Genomic DNA, 6,456 nt, shown 5'->3' on the forward strand with positions numbered 1-6,456 from the left:
CATGTTAAGTGCTCTTACCACAATTTTTTTAAATTGCTAAATCTTAAAAATGTCTTGCTTAGTGAAAGAACCCCTTGGTAGAGCTGCCTACCACAAAGAAATAACATATTAACTATATATAAATATACTACAGCAAAGAAAATTATGAAAAGGAACATAAAAAGATAAAAGGTGAGCAATCCTTGCTTAGAAAACACAACTCAAGAACTAGAAGAAAATTCCATATAAAAATAGAAATTGACATGCTATTAAAGAACATGAAAAAATATAATTAGATTTTTTAAGAAATAAGATTTTAGAGCCATTAAAATTGTGATTTAAAAATCACACTACCGCCCGGCCAAGCGTAGCTCAGCAGTTGAGCATCAACCTAGGATCCAGGAGATGGCGTGCAATTCCATGTCAGGGCACATGCCCAGGTTGTGGGTTCCATGCCCAGTCGGGGGCATGCAGGAGGCAGCCCATCAATGACTTTCTCATCATTGATGTTTCTGCTCTCTCTTCCTCTCCCTCCTCTCTCTGAAATCAGTAAAGATATATTTAATACATAAATGAATAAAAATGACACTACCGTTAAAAAAATAAGCAATAACTCTAAAAGAGACTTTTGGTCCCCTTTAATGCTAAATAAAAAAGATATATGAATATATATACTTCAGGATTACAAGTATTTATTTATATTTTACTTTTATTAGCATTTATGCTGAATTTAGTCCAGAGCCCTAAGTTTTTGTTTCTTCAGTTTATTCTTGGGTATCTTTTTCTCCTGTGGAACTTCTTCTTCTGGTTTAGGAACAACCTGCTCTTTTTCAGGAAGGTTCACCTCAATGTGGCAGGGCGAGTTCCTGTGTGGGTTAATCCGCCCATGAGCTCTGTAAGTTCTGTGCCACATCTTGGGAGCTTTGTTCACCTAGATGTGCTCAGTGACCAGAGCACCAACACCTAAACCCTTCAGTTCAGCATTACTCTCTGCATTTTTAAGCATGTGCAGCAAAAATTCAGCACTCTTTGTGGACCACCGACCCTGTGCCCATCCCAACAACTGTTTGGCCTGGCATACCTATCAACTCTACCACTGTAACGATGGAATGGCACACATTGCTCTATAAAGTGACATCCTCAGATACCTGGTGACTTTCATGATGTGCATATCCTTGATGGCCTGGGCAGATTCACGAGTGTTCTTAAAGTGAACACAAATATTTGAACATCTTGATTTGCATGATTTTGTGGGGTTTTCTAGGTCAAGTGAATAGTGAACCATTTTCAGAGGTCACCTCAAGCTGCTTACAGGAAGAGGAAGAACTATAAATATTTATTTAATAAGATTACAAGAATATTCCCAAGCCTGATAGAAGTAATTGTCTTGAGGTGATTGGGTAATGGGTCTTTTTTCCCTTATTTTTGTTTTTGCATTTTTCCAATTTTTTTGGTAATATGCACCTACTAGTTTTATAATGTATATTTTAAAAGCCAATGGTTTTTATGGCACAGTTGTGGGCATGCTTGTGTATGGGTCAAGTTCTATGTGCACAGAGTGTGGCAACAACAGATTTTCAGTCTAAATGGCAGACCGAATAAAACTACATAAAGGTTTATTACCCTTCCTCCCAAAATCTCATTGAAATTTCAGCGGAGATACAGTAAAAGGAACAAATCCATTGCAGTGCTAAAAAGCAAGGGCGAGTATCCTCAGTAAACCAGATATTGTGAAGAATCCCTGTAGGACACAAAGCAAATAAGATTCATTTATAAAGAGACAGGACTTAAGGGCCTAAAGCTCCAAGCGCATATAGGAAACAATGGCCAGAGAAGCAAGTTACCATCTTCTCGTCCAGAACCTTCTAAGCAACCTCAATTAGAACAAGTAAGCCAATGGAGCCAAGGTAGCCATGCTGTCTTAGAGGGTTACTCACTTAAAATTTCGCAGAAGTGCTAGGCTAGTAGCTCACAGAAACTGCGGCACTTTTACCAGAATAAAGCCTGAAAAACTGTTCTCTATATAAATCAAGGGGACTATAACAGTGGAATCCTTGTGAAGGCTAAATATGGTTATGAGTGGGTAAAAAGCAGTGGATGGAAACTCCACACACTTAAGAAAGGTATATTTTCAGTTTAAGATATCTTCAACCCAAAAAAAGCTGAGCAGGGATAGCAAAATAGAGAGAGCAAGAGAGACAGCTAGCCTGGCTGGGAGTGGCTCAGCGGTTGAGCATCCACCTATGATCCAAGAGACCGCGGTTTGATTCCCAGTCAGGGCACGTGCCCGGGTTGCAGGCTCGATCCCCAGTGGGGGGCGTGCAGGAGGCAGCCGAACAATGACTCTCTCATCACTGATGTTTCTATCTCTCTCCCTCTCCCTTTCTCTGAAATCAATAAAGATATATTTTTAAAAATAAAGAGAGAGACAGCTAGACATAGCCTGTTTTTCAGAGACTAGAAAAAGAAGAAAGGTTAATGAAATTATTTTATGAGGTTAGTACACTCTTGATATCAGAACTGAACAAGGACAATAAAAGCATAAAGAAAAAACCAATGTCATCTTTGAATACAGATGCAAAATCAAGTCAGCAATGTACAAAAAGCAATAATATAAATATTTTAAAATTATATCCTATTAATAACAAGGTGTTTCGACATTAGAAAAAATCTAATAATGAATCCAACACATTAAAGGATTAAAGTAGAACAAAACTTACATTAATTTCTACAATTAAAAAATGTTTGATAAGCATTTTGAGTTGCTACTGCTATTGGACTACACCTCCCTTCTCCCCTTCGCCTCCTGACAAGAAAGGTTTAAGGGGAACAGAGCCCTGGGGTCAGGGCCATAGATGTGCACCATCTGAAGGTGAGCAAACTTCTGAAGGAGCTGCAGTGCTATGGCCTGGACACCCACAGCTTCAAGACCAAGCTTGTAAAGGCCCTGGACACTGAGAAGCCAGACAGAGAGGGAGCTCCAGGCCAAAGATGAACCATCATGGTGTTCCAGGCACAGCGATGAAGACATGTCATGGACAAAATTACCAGGGAGAACCAATCCTATGAGACCCAGGCCATCAAGCAGGAGAACTAGTCAGGTTATGAGAGAAGACCACTTGAAATGGAGCAGCAGCAGGTCTATCACCCAGTGAAAGTGCAGACAGATGAAGAAGCAGCACCCACCAGCTCCTTCCCACCTGACCCATCTCAACTCAGGCCAGACAGACAACAATTGCAGAGTCACAAGAGTCTTATGAAGAAAACCCAGGACTTGGTGGGGTACGGGGTATTTCAAACACTGAGATGATAGGAAGGGTGGCTTTCCTCAGCTTCCCACTGAAGAGGACCTTGACGACATCCTTATTGTGAATTACACATATAACTGCAGCCTTCATTTCAAAGTGTCCTGAGACTGGGGTAGTGGCTACTCACTTACAATCAAGTACTTTGCATACCTGTTGTCAGGAGCTTGTACCAGCCATGGGGTCAGAAAGAGTCATATGTGCTTTGAGATGAAGGTCAATGAGGAAATCTTTGTAAAGTACTTTCCATCCACTGAGCCTGACCTGCATGTCGTCTGTATCCACTGATCCCTTGACCTCTGCAGCACCCAGCTAGATGAAAAGGCTTTCTCCCAGCGCTATGCAGGCACTGGAAAGAAGTCCACCAATAGCCAGTTTGAACATTATGGAGACAAGTTTGCAGAAAATGATGTCATTGGCTGCTTTGCAGACTTCTAATGTGGAAGTGAAATGAAACTGTCCTTCACCAAGAACAGAAGTAAGTGGGCATTGCTTTCCAAATTCAAAAAGAAACCTTATGTCCTGGTGAAGAATTGTGCAGCAGAGTTCAACTACTGTTCTGTCCTTCCTGGCTTTACCTTCCCTTGAATGAGAGGATCCTGAGTACTGTTGGACTAAAACCAAGGCAGACTGTGAGATTCTTGCCTGTCACACTGGTAAGATTATGTGGGGCATCAAACATGAAGCCTCAAACCCCTTCAAGCAGTACAACATCCTGGGTACCTCAGTCATCATGGATAAGATGAGTCTGATGAGCTTGACCCAGCAGGCCACCCAGTGCCTCAACCATCTCCTCCAAATTGCCGCCTGCAAGAAATGCAACCATATCCTAGACGAAACAAATGTTTATGAGTCAGCCCAGAGACAAAAAATGAGATCATTTGAAGGCCTCCAGTGCAAAGCTATTGTCATCTGTCCCACTGGCAAAAATCTAAAAGACTGAACAATAAAGTGAAATGACAAGGAAGGGAAGGATGTCCCAGATCACAATCTTGGAAATAAAAGACAGCTTTTCATAGCCAGACATTAAGGACTTCCTGGAAAAGGTGCTGTTCATTGAACTGCAGTGGGAGGAAGCAGACAAGCTGGTGAGGCAATACAACAAGGAAGGCGGAAAGGCCAGGCCATGCCTGGAAAAGCGCTTTAACAACCAAGGTGGTGGTGGCTTCCAGTACTACAACTGCCCTCTCCCTCCACCAGGGGGAAGTTAGCCCTATGAAGAGGTTCCTATGGCAAAGATCTGAGGCCCCCAGCCAACAGCCATGTGGGTGAGCCATTCTGGAAGTAGTCCTTCAGCCCCAATCAAACTTTCAGGTTACTGCAACCCCGTCTGACAACTTTACTATAACCTCATTAAGGATCCTCAACCAGAACCACCCAGCTAAGCCATTCTCAGATTTCAACTGTCACAAACTGTGTGAGATAATAAATGCCTAATAAATAAATATAAGCTGTTAAATTTGGGGAGTAATTTGTTAGGAAGCAATAACTAACACAACCAATCTTATAAGAAGGCTGGACTTCTCTCCAGCCCAAGGGTATATGTTCACTAAAGCAAGCTAATCTTGGTAATCTTTTGTTTATGACTCAATTTTGGACAATGAGACATTAGTGTAAGTATGCTTCAGAAGGTTGGAAAGGTTTCCTCACTTTAAAAAAGTCACAAGTATTTCCATTTCTGCCTCAAAAGGTTGTCTGAAAGAGATACTTGGACCTGAGGCAACAATTTCAAGACCACAAGAAAAGGCAGGGATACCTCAATGAGAACACAGTGTGATGAGAACTGGAGAATGGAAAGATGAATTTATAAGGTTACTCAGCCCTGAAATTCCTTAAACTTAGTTCTTAAGGTAGATAACAAATGCCTTTAATGTTTAAGCTCCTTTCAATTAGACTTTCTATTTACCTGCAGCTGCATGCACCCTGATAGATTCAAAAGAAACTCTTGTATTAGTCAGCTCAGGCTACCATAACAAAGCACCACAGACTGGTGACTTAAACCACAGAAATATGTTTTTACAGCTCTAGGATGAAATCTGAGACCAGGTGAACCCATGCTCCAGTTCTGGTGAGGACACTCCTCATGGCTCACAGTGTCCCCACACGGCACACAAGAGAGAAGAGAGCTCTCTCTTCTTCCTCTTATGAGGACATGATCCATTCCTGGGAGCCTCACCCTTATGGCCTCATCTAAACATAATTACCTCTCAAAGGCCCCACCCCCAAATACTATCACTTTGGGGATTAGGGCCTCAACCTATGAACTGGAGGGAGGGAGGTGGCACATTCAGTCCATATTAAATCTTAATTTGATAAAGGATATCTATCAAAAAGCCACAGTAAATAAGTATTATATTTACTGATAAAAGTATAGAAGATTTCCTTAAAGATATAATCAAGACCAGGAGGCTTGATATTACAACTTCCATTCAACATTCAATTGGAAATCCTAGTAAATAAAATAAGAAAAGAAAAAATGTGTAAGAACTAGAAAGGAAACATGTTCAAAATGTCCTTCTTTTGGTTAATGCTATGATGATACCAAAATCCAAAGGAATTTTGTTAAAATTCTTATCTATTTTTATGTAATTGTAAACTGATAAAGTTTTTTGGAGCATAATTAGATAGCATCTACTAAAATTTAAATGTACAAAATCTGATCAACTATACTACATCCAGGAATTTTTCCTAGAGAAAATTTCAAAGTGAGTAAAAATGTATATATATATGCAATTATTTAATATAAAATTACTTGAAATATATATTTAATTGGAAATAATCTAAATGCCTAATGATACAGAAATGGTTAAATAAATTCTAGTACACATAATACTATATAATTATTTAGAAAATGAAGTATATTTTATATACTGACATAGAAAAAATATCAATAAAAAAAGTAGGGGGGGAAAGCTTGTTAAAAATACATTTATATATAATGTCTACAAGAATATACAGAGTGGGGCAAAAGTAGGTTTACAATTATGGAGTATCAAAATACAGTTTAGTTCAGAATGGCTGCCATCAACAAATCAACAAACAACTTGTGCTGGCGAGGGTGTGGAGAAAAGAGAACCCTAGTACACTGCTGGTGGGAATGCAGACTGGTGCAGCCACTATGGAAAACAGTATGGAGGTTCCTCAAAAAATTGAATATGGAGTTGCCATTTGA

General features: G+C 39.9%; 1 pseudogene across 1 annotated transcript; it reads right to left on the bottom strand.

The window, feature by feature from the left end:
- Nucleotides 1-709: 709 nt before the first annotated feature.
- LOC308547552 (large ribosomal subunit protein uL22 pseudogene) lies at nucleotides 710-1,264 on the bottom strand (annotated as a pseudogene). The gene has a single exon. The product of its transcript is annotated as a large ribosomal subunit protein uL22 pseudogene (transcript).
- Between the last annotated feature and the right edge of the window lie 5,192 nt (nucleotides 1,265-6,456).

The sequence above is a fragment of the Miniopterus schreibersii genome, assembly GCF_964146895.1.
Source record: "Miniopterus schreibersii genome assembly, chromosome: 1".
In the NCBI taxonomy this organism is placed as follows: domain Eukaryota; kingdom Metazoa; phylum Chordata; class Mammalia; order Chiroptera; family Miniopteridae; genus Miniopterus; species Miniopterus schreibersii.